This window comes from Drosophila arizonae, chromosome 4 (genome assembly GCF_054131065.1).
Source record: "Drosophila arizonae isolate 15081-1271.41 chromosome 4, UAZ_ARI_1.0, whole genome shotgun sequence".
Lineage (NCBI taxonomy): Eukaryota > Metazoa > Arthropoda > Insecta > Diptera > Drosophilidae > Drosophila > Drosophila arizonae.
Window position 1 is genome coordinate 8,969,526 of NC_142924.1, and position 12,844 is coordinate 8,982,369.

The 12,844-nt window shown below is 43.1% G+C and overlaps 1 long non-coding RNA gene across 3 annotated transcripts; it reads left to right on the forward strand.

Annotated features, from left to right (window-relative positions):
• Positions 1–1,881: 1,881 nt before the first annotated feature.
• On the forward strand, positions 1,882–7,340 carry LOC149269081 (uncharacterized). Of its 3 annotated transcripts, none has more exons than XR_016269727.1 (3): positions 1,882–2,450; positions 2,531–2,847; positions 6,656–7,340. It is a non-coding gene; the product is annotated as an uncharacterized LOC149269081 (long non-coding RNA). The 3 variants fall into 3 exon arrangements; XR_016269726.1 differs by lacking the exon at positions 6,656–7,340 and adding an exon at positions 4,969–5,028; XR_016269728.1 differs by lacking the exon at positions 2,531–2,847.
• The last annotated feature ends 5,504 nt before the right edge of the window (positions 7,341–12,844 follow it).

Consider the following 12,844-nt stretch of genomic DNA (forward strand, 5'->3'; position numbering starts at 1 on the left):
GCGCAGATCTCTTCACGTTTTGTGACCGCCTCTTCACTTCAGCAATTGATTACTTAACATGTTTTATGCGTACGGCAAGTTATGTGGCGACTGGCGCGTTAATTTGTGCCCGCTGCTGGCCTTGGCTGCTGCTGCTGCTCTATCCTCTTAGACTTTTGCCCCTCTGCTGCATGGCAGCCAAACAAATTGCTGCTCGGCAGGCGCTGGGCCGTAAATCAGCGCACCAGTCAAAACACATCAACATCAGCATCGACAGCCGCATCGACAGCAACAGCAGCAGCAACAAACCCATCAACAGCTTCCCAGACTAGACAAACAACAGCAACAACACCCACATGAGGCACCTTCCAAATGGGCGTGGCGAACGCGCCTCCACAGTCTTCCACTTTGAGCGCTGGCAACGTTTGCATGTGCAATCGGAATTAATTATTAGCAAATGCGGCGTACAGCTAACAAATTCTCGCATATATGTATATATCCACAAGATATATCCACATCCGAAATCTGAGTGTGCATGAGAATGAGATGAATTGCCAGTCGGAGATGCAGGCGCGCGATAAAAAACGCGCCGAAAACGCGTCGGCTTGTAGCTTGCCTGCTCGTTGATTTATGCAATATAAACTGTGGCCCATACCCTGTGGGGATATGAATGGGGTGTGATGGACTTGTGTTGGTAATGCAGTAATGCTGAGATTACTTATAACTATATAGATTAATGTACTTGCTCGATATCATTTCTATTCCATTGTATTTATGCTCAAGAGCAATCTGAACAAGTTCCCTATGCAAATTGGACTAATCTGATATATACTTAAGAAAAATGAATATTCTCAAAGAGACATGCACGATAATTGAGATTACAGAATCGAGAATATCATTTACAGGGCATCTTCTCGCACATCAGCAACAATTGCCGTTTGCAATTACATTACGTATGCCGAAAATATGCAAATTGGCAATTTGAAGTGTGAACGCCGCCAGTGGCAACAGCAGCAACAGGCAGCAACAGGCAACAACCAGCAACAACAACATCAGTTGCAGCAGCAGCAGCAGCAACTTTCTGTGAATTATGCCAAAGAATTGGCGTCGGAGTCGACGTAGCTGCACTTGTCATTAGAATGCAATCGAAGCGTCAGAAATAAATTACAAAATCGTGTAAAGTGCAAACTGGACGCACAGTTTTGTATTTGCCTTTATTTTGCCTATTTTATTTCTGTATTTATTTATTTTTTGACGTTTCGCTGGGGCACTGTAATCGCATTTATGGTCACATAAATCTTGGCTAAAATTTGCCGTTGCCTAACAAAGTTGTCGTTGTTGTTGCCGTTGTTGTTGTTGTGCCTGGCATTGGCTAAATGTATTTATAAAAAGTGTTATTTTTTTTTTATCAATTGAGCCGCTCTTCGAACGAAACTGGTCCAGCTTTGATTTATTTGCGTGCTCTGCGACGTCCGACTCTGGGCCGCGATAACACAGCGCGCTTTCACGCATTTTTAATGCCTCCACTGTGAGTCGCTTATGGGCTGTAATTTGGTATCCAGTATCCAGTGCTCGATCTGCAGATATCTTTGTATGTATGTCGTGTGCGAGTGTGCTGCTTGTAATTGAATCAGAAATATGCTAAGCATGCCCAACAGACACGCCTCACCTGGCCAAAGGTGGGCGTCTGTCATTGAGCAGCAGCAGCAGCAGCAGCAGCCGCCGCAGCAGGTGACAGCTGGCAGGTGCAGGTCGCAATTCACAATTCACAATTCGCATGATTTGTCTGTGCAAGGCGCTGGCTCCGTGTTAATCCGATCAAGATATCATGACACAAACATTCCCATTACATCAGCAGCCAGCTAACCAATCAGTTAAGCCTCATTATGCCTATGCCGCTGACATACCGAGCGCTTGTTATGCATAGAAGGATGGAGAGCAGATTTTAAGGCAGTGGATTTTATAGTTGTAGGATAACTAGAAATGGAGGGACTTTCATTTATCAGAAATCATTCAAAGACATATAATGCCTGTCCACCCATGACAGTTTTCACTGTACACACACATACATAATATATGTCAGCCTATAAACTCCTTTAACATGTTTGCCTTAATTTCCATTTTCTTTTGCCCAACCCACCCTCGGTTGCTGTGGTTGCTGCTGTGGCTGCTGCACTTCACCCACTGACCGAGCATATCGAACGTCTATTTATACGCTATCTAATGCACAAGCCCATGCAAAATCCAATCACGGCAACATTTAGTCATTCCAAATGCTACATAAACTGACAGTCTATTTGTTTTATGTCAGGCCTTAGCTTCAGTTTTCAGTTTGGGGCTCAGCAGTTGCAGCTTAGTGGCTGTGATTGCAGGCAGCAGGCAGCAACTGTTGCTGCCGTCGTTGACACGCCTGCAATTGCACTGATATGAATCACTGGACCCGGCGCAAGAGCCAAGCGAACGAGAACCGAGTGAGTAGCATTATCTAGATAAATAATTATTCAACTTAAATCGAAATCGTAATGAATTTTTCGTTATACGTTATTCGCAGATATATGTGTGTAGGTATGTATGTATATATACATATATATTTTCAGTTTTGCGGGAGTGTCAAACTGACGGCAATACGCGCTCATTGTCAGTGCTTCGTTAGCAATATCGTCGGCTGGATGTGGCCGGGACAGAGTCGAGAGCCGGCAACATGTTGCTGCCAGCGCATGTTGCTGCCTTAATTGGACAGCGATACAAATCGCAACTGCGACTGTTGCTGCTGCTGCAATTCTGACTGTTTCTGCTGCGACTGGGCAATGGGCCTCGGCCACGCCACGCCCAGCCAAAACACCTGCAACCGTTTACACGTCGACTCCAGTAAGAGCTGATGGCAATTTGTCAAATTTCGCCCGGCTGATCGCTGAGCTCACTTAACGCCCCGTCCGGCTAGCAATTATCCTTATTAGTCCCGACCATGGCATAAAACACATTTCTGGCCCAAAGGGCTAAGCGTACATGCACCAATTTTTGTTGCTCTTTTGATTTTGTTTTTGTTTTTGTTTTTTTGGGGCAGCAGCTCTTTTAGCGCTTGTTTGCACTGATAAATGCGCAGCGACGGGCAACACCTCTAAATGTTCCACCAAAAGACCGAGCGCAACATAGCTAATTACATGGCCTCCACTGACTCGCCGGGCCTTCCAGGAAGGCCAATTTCACACCAATTGAGCCTGTTGCTGCTGCTGCTGTTGCCTGGCAAAATGTTCTTTTCTCTGGTGGCAGGGCCTATCATTAGCTACAGACATGGACATGTGCGAATCTGATTCAAAGTGTGCGCTCATCAATAGGAGTTCAGCTGCAATTATGGATCGCTCTGGCTGTCCGACTGTCCGGCTGCCCCGCTGTCCGGCTGTCTGCTCTCGTCTGCATTGTGCCGCATTTATGGCGCCGCATACGCCGGCAATTAAACAATCCACAACAGCAGCAGCAACAACAACAGCAACAACAATGTGACTTCTGGCCAAATTAAGAGTCTTACCATAGTTGGTCAATGGAATCGAAACAAGTTGTAAGCGATAAGAACGTAGCCATTGTTCACATTGCTGCTGTTGTTGCTGTTGCTGTTGTCGCTGCTGCTGCTGCTGCTGCTGCTGTTGTTAGCATTGTTGTCGCTGACTTTGGCCGCGCTTTGTAATTATGGACATTATTGTTGGCCACTACACACATTTACATGCTGTAGCGCCCGCAGCTCGCTTAATAATCAAAGAGGCGGTGCCACATTCGCACAGCTACCGAAATAAAACCAACAGCAGCAACAGCAACAACAACAACACTAGCAGCATGAGCAACAACAATGGCCAAACAAGATGTTTTACATTGAATATGTATATTAACAGATTATTAAGCAGCACCTGCTCAAAATTATAGCCAATTGGCATTGCTAACTGGTCCATCGGGCGGCTCTAATAGGCTTTGACAGTTGTCAAGCAATGCGAATGCAAATGCGAAGGCAAACGCTGATTTATAAGCTGCTTACAGATCAAAGTTTAAGATATCGCCGTTGTCTATTGACTGAATATAGTTGTCAATGCATTTATAGCTATGAAATCTATGGGATCTCAGTCGGAGTCTTATGCTCAAGTATAAATTAGGAGTCTATGGATTAGTTAGGTATTACATGATATACTGCTAGTGTCAAGGAACTTGTATTAAATTAACTTTATATTTTGAATGCATACAAAAATTAAATCTCTTGCTTCTCGGGTAAAAACATTTAGACAGCTGTAAAACCCTTTTAAGCTTCTAGGCTATAACATCTTACATTAAAGTTAATCTAACGTCAATCTATGCTTCTTTCATTTAGATATAAACATATATTACATATTTAGTTAGATATTTGTATTAATTTGTCTACGGCCACAAATTTCAACTTCTTGAAATCCTGCGCTGCCAAATACTTCGGCTAAACTCTGGCGATAGCTTCAAGTTAGTAGCTGGCATATGTTAGTTGCCGTTGTCTATGAAGTCGGTGTTAGGTTCATTCCATGCGCCACACTGGCTATGCCATCATCTGTGATTTATGCGCCCAAACTAACAGCAGCAACAGGCAACAGCAGCAGCAACAGCAACAGCAACAGCAGCAACATTCAACAGTCAACAGCAACATCCAAGCACAATGCTTGCTGGTTGGCCCCGCAGCTAATTAATTTGCCATTTGTGTCCCATTAGCGTAATTGTCTGTCAGTTAAAACTCGCCGTGTGCCCCCTTTGACTTTATAAACGGCCAACGGACGACAACGACGACGATGACAACGTGGCCAACTAGCCAAGTTGACCAGCAGCCGGACAAGCGAGCAGCCAACCTTTGCTTGCATTTTATGTGTCAACCATTATTGTTGTTGTTGCTGTTGTTGTTGCCGTTGCTGATAATTTGCATAGTATGCTAAAGAGTAGGTGACTTTTATGTGACGCGCCACACATTTAATTTGAATTTGTTGGCAGTTGGCGCCTTTAAATGAGCTTGGGCGTGGCTGCGTCCCACCCAGCTAAGCAATGGCATTTGAAATGGCGCCCATCAGTCTATGGAACACCTGCAGGCCTTAGCCCACTCCGCCCTCCACTCTCCCACAGCCCACTGCCCATTGCCCATCCTCTGCAGATTTGCCAGGCAACGCCATAAATGAGCCAAGGCAGAGCATTTTACGAGTAACTGCAGCTGCACAGCAATGTACGCCAAGGTATGAGGCTGGAATGGCCGCAGACAGGTGAGAGGGTTGCGCGGAGTGGAGGCAGCAGACTCTGTTTGCCTTATATGAAGCGAGCAAACGTTGTCGACGTTGTTGTCTGCGCATTTGGCTTAGATTGCTGGCGCAGATGTCGCCTGGAATAGAGAGACACTGAGTAAGGCCGGCTCCTAGCCTGGTCGAAACCCTTTTAGAGGAGGCAGGCAGGCAGCTGTTGCTGCTGCTGCTGCTGCTGCTATTGCTGTCGGGAATGGGGCATGCAAGAAGGCCCACGCACTTGTCTAGGCAGGCGAAGCCAAACAAAAGCCACTGCAAACTCAATTTGCGAGCCAATAGAAACAACAGCCGCAACATTGTTGTGCGTGCGTGGGCGTTGAGCTGCAATCCCACTGTTGCGGTTGCAGTTGCAATTTTCTCCAGTTGTTGCCCCTGAGGAAAACTTCTACCCGATTATATTCTCTTCAATCTTTGCTTCACCTGGTTATATAATTCCCATTCCATTGCAACGGCACTTAAACGTTTTACGTTATAATCTTTATGGCCTCGCCATGGGATGCAACAACAGCAGCAGCAGCGTCATCAGCTCCAGCTACAGCTCGAGCTCCAAGTTTAGCCCCCTGCTGCTGCGGTGGCCATCGACAGGCCGCTGCCCTTTGGCTCATTAAAGTTTCGCCTTTTTTGGGGCGCTATCTTATCATAAAAATGCAGTTGCTTCAACACCTGCAGCCGCATCAAACACACATTTGCACTCTGATGCAATTTGGTGCCGCGACGGGGCACCACAAATTTCAATCAGCCATAATAAACTGTAAAATATTTTCGGCATTTTGGGTCATAAAAAAGGAGATCGTAACATGAAATTCGAGAAGGCGAAATGTCCAGGCTTTTTTCTTTTGGGCTGAGTGCTTCAAATCAAGGATTAAATGAGAATTTTGAAAAGAAAGAGCTTAACATTTTTTTTAAAGATTAAAAAAATACGTAGGAAGTTAAATTAAATGAGAAAAAATGTGATAAAAATGCAGAAAAGAAATACAAATAATTGCTTTCTCAGCATTCAAATAAATCAAAATGCAAATGCTGGATATAAATGTTATTAGCAGCTCGGTAAAGAAAGCTAATCAAAATTATGTTAATCTAGCAGAAATTTTTAAGTAATGTAAGATTCAACAGTTCTGCAATAATAATATATATTAAATCTAACAGCGTGCTGTTAAAAGATTTTCAATAACTACTGTTAGCCTGTTAAACTGTTAAGTACTTTTTACTATTCATCATAATTAAAAGAGCTGCAAATAAAATTATGCTTATTGACAGCTGCAACATTTAGCAGTAATCTGTTAAAACCAGATCACTGCAATGTTAACTAATTTGAAAGTGCTAAAACTCTGCTCTGACTTCTGTATTTTTAAAACTTTAAATATGATTTTTCGCATAACTAATTTCAGGTGAATGTTAAGCAGCTTCGGCTGGCCACGAAATGCAATTAAGAAACTGTCTCAGACTTTGACATAACTTAGAGGCCGATTACCTTTCGGACTGCCACAAATCAACGCAACTGCCGCCTACGAGTGCGGCATCGAGGCTCGTTCGCTGCGGCTTTTGTCTCGGTCTGGGCCACAGCAGGGTGTGGCGCCAGGGACAGTGCAGGACATGGCCATTCCACAATGGCCATTGCCAAGTGGAAGCGCATGCGCAGCGGGTTTTATGCATTTTAATGCCGGCTCCTCGAACTGAAGCTGGACCCAGTTGGACCCTGTCGATCGTTGTTTATGTTGGTGTTATTTTCATTGCAAACAAATGATGAGGAACACGCAAACGCACTCAAAGCCCAACCATATCGTCGCTGCAGACAGGAATTGAAATCAAAATAACTTGGACAAAGGCAGACCGAGACTTGGCAGACGACAGCAGGAGCAGCAGCAGCAGCAGAAGGAGGCAACGACATAACATTAACTTGCCAGCTAAAATTTAGTATAACTTTTGCTTGATTTTTAAGTAAAAAAAGAAATGTATTTTACGATCCCGAATTTGAGAAACGCGAAACCTGAGCACATTAAGAAAACAGTAATAACCATTTCATAAACAAATAAGAATTTGATTTAACAGAAATTCTAGTCGAACAACAGAAAATGAGGATACATTTTTTATTTTAATTGAAGAAGCAGGATATTTACTAGCCTGTCACTCCCCATTGAAGTACTCATACTTACATTGTAAAAGGCCGGCATAATCAAATACAGCTTATAATAATCTAGGTACATATAGTTCAGGCTAGTCAGACACACCCGTAAGTATACCCTCTAAGTTTTTAAAGTGCTTTCTCAAACAGCTGGCAGAGCAAGGTGCGAATCGAAGCTTAGAAAGAAGCAGCAGCTCGAGTTACGCACAGATCAGGCATGGCAGCTGCCTGATGGCTCAATCAGGTCGGGTTACCTGCTTACCTGATTGCCAACGAAATTACCCAAGAGCAACTGAAGAAAGTCGCTTTGATATAAAAGAGAAGAATACAAAAAAAAAAAAAACATTTTAGCTACGATCGACAAATTAGTTAAAGCGCAGGACGATGTGGCACAGGCCAATTAAAAACTCATTAGGCAGCAGGCCAGCCTCATGGTGTAGGGGTAGCCGATAGGGAGGTGGGGCGGTGCGGTAGGTAGGAGTATTCAGATGCTGCTTTAATTGCCGGTTCGCCATGACCAAAATATCCGGCGGGCAGCAAGCAACAAAATCACTTTCAGCACGTGCAGTGGCCCAAAATGATGGGCACTTGCATTAAACGAAATCGTTTAGCCGAGACTTAAGACGTGGCTTAGCAGGGGGAGAGGGCAGTGAGCGGGGAGGTGCATCTGCGACTGACTGGCTGTGCAATTAAAGCTCCAACTGACTGCCGAGAGGCCGAGTCCATGTCCAAAATGTGTTCAATTTAAATTAACGATCAGCGCAAAATCACAAACGGCAGTCGGCTTTAGCCCCCAGAGGGGCTACGACAGGGCGGGTTAGGTAGCATCGACAACGTGATTGAGAGAAAGAGACAGAGAGAGTGGGGAGGGAGGTGAAGCAGCAGCATGCAACATGCAACCGATTTCGAGAGTTTTTTTACAGCTCCAGATGCGATGCAATTAAGCAAAAGTTTTATTTAAATTGCTGGCGTTCAACAAAAGTCCTGCTCAAGTTAGCAGGAGGGGAGGGTGGGGGGAACGTATGGCTGCCGGCTAGAGGGTTATCGTGGGGTTTGCTGGTGAGGTCTCTGGGTTTGTGGCTCACATATGTTTGCTAATTTCTGCGTGCAATTCGAACATTAATTAAATGCAACATTTTAGCTATAAATTGTTTGCTTAATTGCCATTTAGGTGAGAGAGAGAGAGAGTGAGCAATAGACAGAGAGTCAGAGAGAGGGAGAGGGAGGGGCGGACTGTCGGCATGTCGGCAATGCAAACAGTTGGCAAGTCATCCTCGGCCATAAATAAATTAAAAGTCCGCTGCAAAATGACAGCAACAACAGCAACAGCAACTGTTGCTGCTGCCAGCAAACGAGGACGAAGACAGCATCAATTCAGAACAAGAGCAACATCAGCTGCACCAACATCAGCAACATCAGCAACATCAGCAGCAGCAGCAGCAGCAACTACTTATATTATTAATGATGGCGGAAGCAAATGCGGCGCTTTTGATAATGTGTCCTTGTTGTTTGCCGGTTGTCCAAAATGTTGACGTTGTTTGGCAATGTCTATGCCATGACAAACGCAATGGCATTGGCATTGACAGTGTTGCAGCTGCAACAGCAACATTAGCATTGGATGCTGCTGCTGCTGCTTATGCTGATGCTGTGGCAGCTGTGGCGCCGCATAACTTGGCACCAAGCTGGCAAATCGCTTTACCAAATAGAGCTCCACACAGCTCCACAACCACAGCCGAAAACCAAATCGTGGACATGCAGATCAGTGTAGCTCTCTGTAAGACAAAACTGCAATTGTTGCTGTTGCTGTTGCAGTTGCTCTGTGCTGTTTGTTGTTGCAGCTCCAATTCTTTGTTGCATGTTGTTCAATTTCAATGGCGCCAAATGTGCGCCGTGGGCCGCCAACTCCGTCGCAGCAGACGCAACAAAATCCTTGGCTTTGCCTGTTCAAAAATGTTTTGCCAGCCATTTAGGCCACAGGCCACTGGCAGCCAAGATACGAGTTATAGACAACCAGATAAAGCCAAATACTTCCACTGCTGCTGCAGCGTGACTCGACTCGAGACTTGAGGGCGTGCAACTCGAAGTGGCAGCACGGCCTAAGCAAAACGATACGCAACTACATTTGTTGCAACTCTAGCTGCCAGACAAACTAGAAAACTATCAAAATTAATGCTGAGCTCAACTTGAGTTCCACATAAATATTTGCTGCAGTAAACTACATTTAAATGGCAACTGATAGCTTTGCGACAAGCTTTGGCATTACTGTATAGATAATCTATATGCATATTTAATCGGTTTGATTATTCTTCTCGGATCAAGCTGCCATTTAAAAGTGCTTCAAATTTAAATAAATTCAAGTTTTATTGAATCTAACAGCAAACTGTTAACTCAATAGCAAACTGTTAATAGGTTCTGTTCGCTGTTTATAAAAATCCAAGGAAAGCTGTTAAGCTTAACAGCAAACTGTTAAAATCGGCTCTTCTCTGTGTTAACTAACTTTGCATTTATCTTCATTTTTAGAGCGAAATTAACATTTTGTTTGACTAATTGCTAATTTCAAATGAATGTCAGGCAGCTGAGCTTGGCTATGAAATGCAATTAGTTATTTACTAAATACATACATATTGAAATAAATTAAATAGATTAAAGATTGATTAGCTGAGCGACATTCCCGGCCTCGTTTATGCTTTAGTTATTAACTAACTTATGCAGCAATGTCTCACAGAAATCGGTTTAATGACTCAATTTCATTTAATTAAACATTTAAGCGGTAATTACATAAGCCATTTAGCACATTTATTGCGGGTCTTAGCTAACTTCGGACAGCTGCAATATGAGTAACTGTTTCGCTTTGGCGTTGGCTTTGGCTTTAGCTTTAGTTTTTCCATTGGCATTTGCTACATAATTAAAAGTCTAGATTCTAATTACTCCGTATGCCAGCAGCTGTAGCATTACATTGTGCCAGTAGCCATTTAAAGGTGCATTCATTTATGCAAATGCCACAACAAATCTCAGAGTCGCAGTCGCAGTGCCCAAGCTCCCAGTGTCTGGGTGTGCAAATGACAAACGACTTGAACTTGTGACTGTGGGCCAAAAAATATAGCAAGTAGAGAAGGCAATTCTGTGTAAATATTGACTGTTGAATGCCCTTGCCGAGGGAACATGCCGTGTAAGAACTTGACCTTAAGGCAGATTTTTCATATAGTCGATTGGTTATCTGCAGTTTTAGATTTGTATTTATAATCTGAACTATATTATATTAATCCAAATTATATATACACATATTTGTGGTTCTTAATAAACCTGTAATGCTCTCTGATTCATACAGCATTCTAAAAGTTTTTCCACTAATGATTAAAGTCGCCTAGGCTGGAGCAGGTATAATCAGACCCTACCCTTGTATATCAACTGACTGTAATTAATACATATTAATTAATAGTCATAACTAAATGTCACATATTTCATTTCATAGCCTTGTTACTCGCTTGTTAGTGTATTAAATATGAATTCGTAATTTTTAAATAAAGTTTGTCGTTTTGTCCGTTGGCCAACTCATAAATTCTGCGTCTTAAGTGCGTTGCGAATGTGTCTTGCTTGTATGTCTATGTGTGTGTATATGTGTGTGTGTGGTGTATCCATGTGTATATAATTTACATACACACACGCTGCGAGGGGTCTGAAGGTGAACCGCACGCAGCGTCAAGTTTGTGCCTTAAGTCTTTCGTTACGTTTTGGCACTTTTGGGTGCGTGCGCATTTGCATTGCAATTTTTTAATTGATATTTAATTGCAGCCATGGCACACACATACAAACACACTTATCTACCTTATGAGTACGAGTATAATTTTTTTATTGATCTTAAATGCGCGCAGCTGCACATGCTTTTATTATTTGTTTTTGATTTGAAGCACAAGTTAACAAAACTATTTACGAACGCCAACTGCAAATTGAAAAAGAAATTACACTAAAAAAAAAAGAAGAGGAAATTACATTTATAGTTCAATTTTACTATACGCTTTTATCGCACTTTTACGAGCAACATTTTTATAGCACATTTTAACATAAAGGCACAAATATTTAAGCTCAATTTGATTATTATTAAGAAAAAGCCAGCTGCGCAGCTGGCGCAGGCAAAGCCTTGGGCCATGTGCGTCAAGAGCAGATGTTGCCAAGTGGCCCATCTCAAGTCCTTTCTGCCTATCCTTTCCTTGTTCGGCTGATTGAATGAATGTGTAATCCCTGCTGCCACTTGCTGCCAGCTCATCTAACACTTTTCAAGCTCAATTGAAGTTCTCACGTTCGCATTTGTTTGGCTAATTTGAATTGTTCCCGAAACAGGAAACGCATTCAAATCTCTTTTGTTCGTGTTTGCTTTTGTCGATAGATTTCTCATGTACGTGTGTGTCTGTGTCTGTGTGTGTGTGGGAATGAAATAGCAAAATCAATGGCGTTGGCGACAGCTTCGACCAGCCAAGCAGCCACTCAGACAGATAGACAGACAATCCATGTGCCCAGGTCCAAGTCGCAATCCTCTAATTGCGACTAACAGCTCCAAATTTGTCTTGTTGTTCGCTGTGGGCGCTCAATTGGTCTCTGGAAAGGTTCAATGCATTTCAATTTGCCGCAATTGCCGGCGTTTACAGCTCGCAGCACGGTTTGTCAGACCCAAAAGACTTCGACGGCGAATTAGCAACAAGATTGTGCAAGGGCAATTTTATAGTCCAGCTGCGATTGATTGATTTCTAGACCAAAATGTGGGAGACAATTAAGAGCTGCAGACACAATGTTCGAATGAAAGCTTTAGGTTTGCATGATTAAAACAAACATATAAGTAGAACAAATGTATCGATAGCTTTGTTTGATTCACTTATCTCTATAATCATATAACTATTGAGAATCGCACAGAAAATAATCTACCACATTCTTCTTCTCCCCTCTTCTCGGTGTACTCTCCCTGTTACCCTTCCGTGATGCCCACTTCACCTCCTTCTTTCCATACTCTTCAGTCTCTGAACAGGTCAACCTACTAGTCGACTCCATGCAACTACAACTTCATTATCTTATCATCAAAAATTGAGTATTTATATTGACATCCATAAAAGTAATTTTCAAAATGTTTGCAATTCAAGTATTTTATTTATATGATCTTTGTTGGAGATATTGGGCGGCAGTTCGCGAATTGCATGCAAAATGAAAATAAATAAAAAACGCTAAGTAAATACGAGAAACTGAAAACTGTTTTTCCCATGACCTCGAAATCCGGTGCCCAGTTCCCAGCTTGCAGTTCCCAGTTCGCAGCTCTCATTTGGCAGTCAGGTTTGGGGCATGTAATTTCAGATGCTCGGCCACAGAAAAAATGCATTCAAATCAGACGAAGACGAAGACGACGACGACGACGACGACTACGGCGAAGACTACGTGACGTTGAAATTAAATCAACTAGACTAGAGGCTGG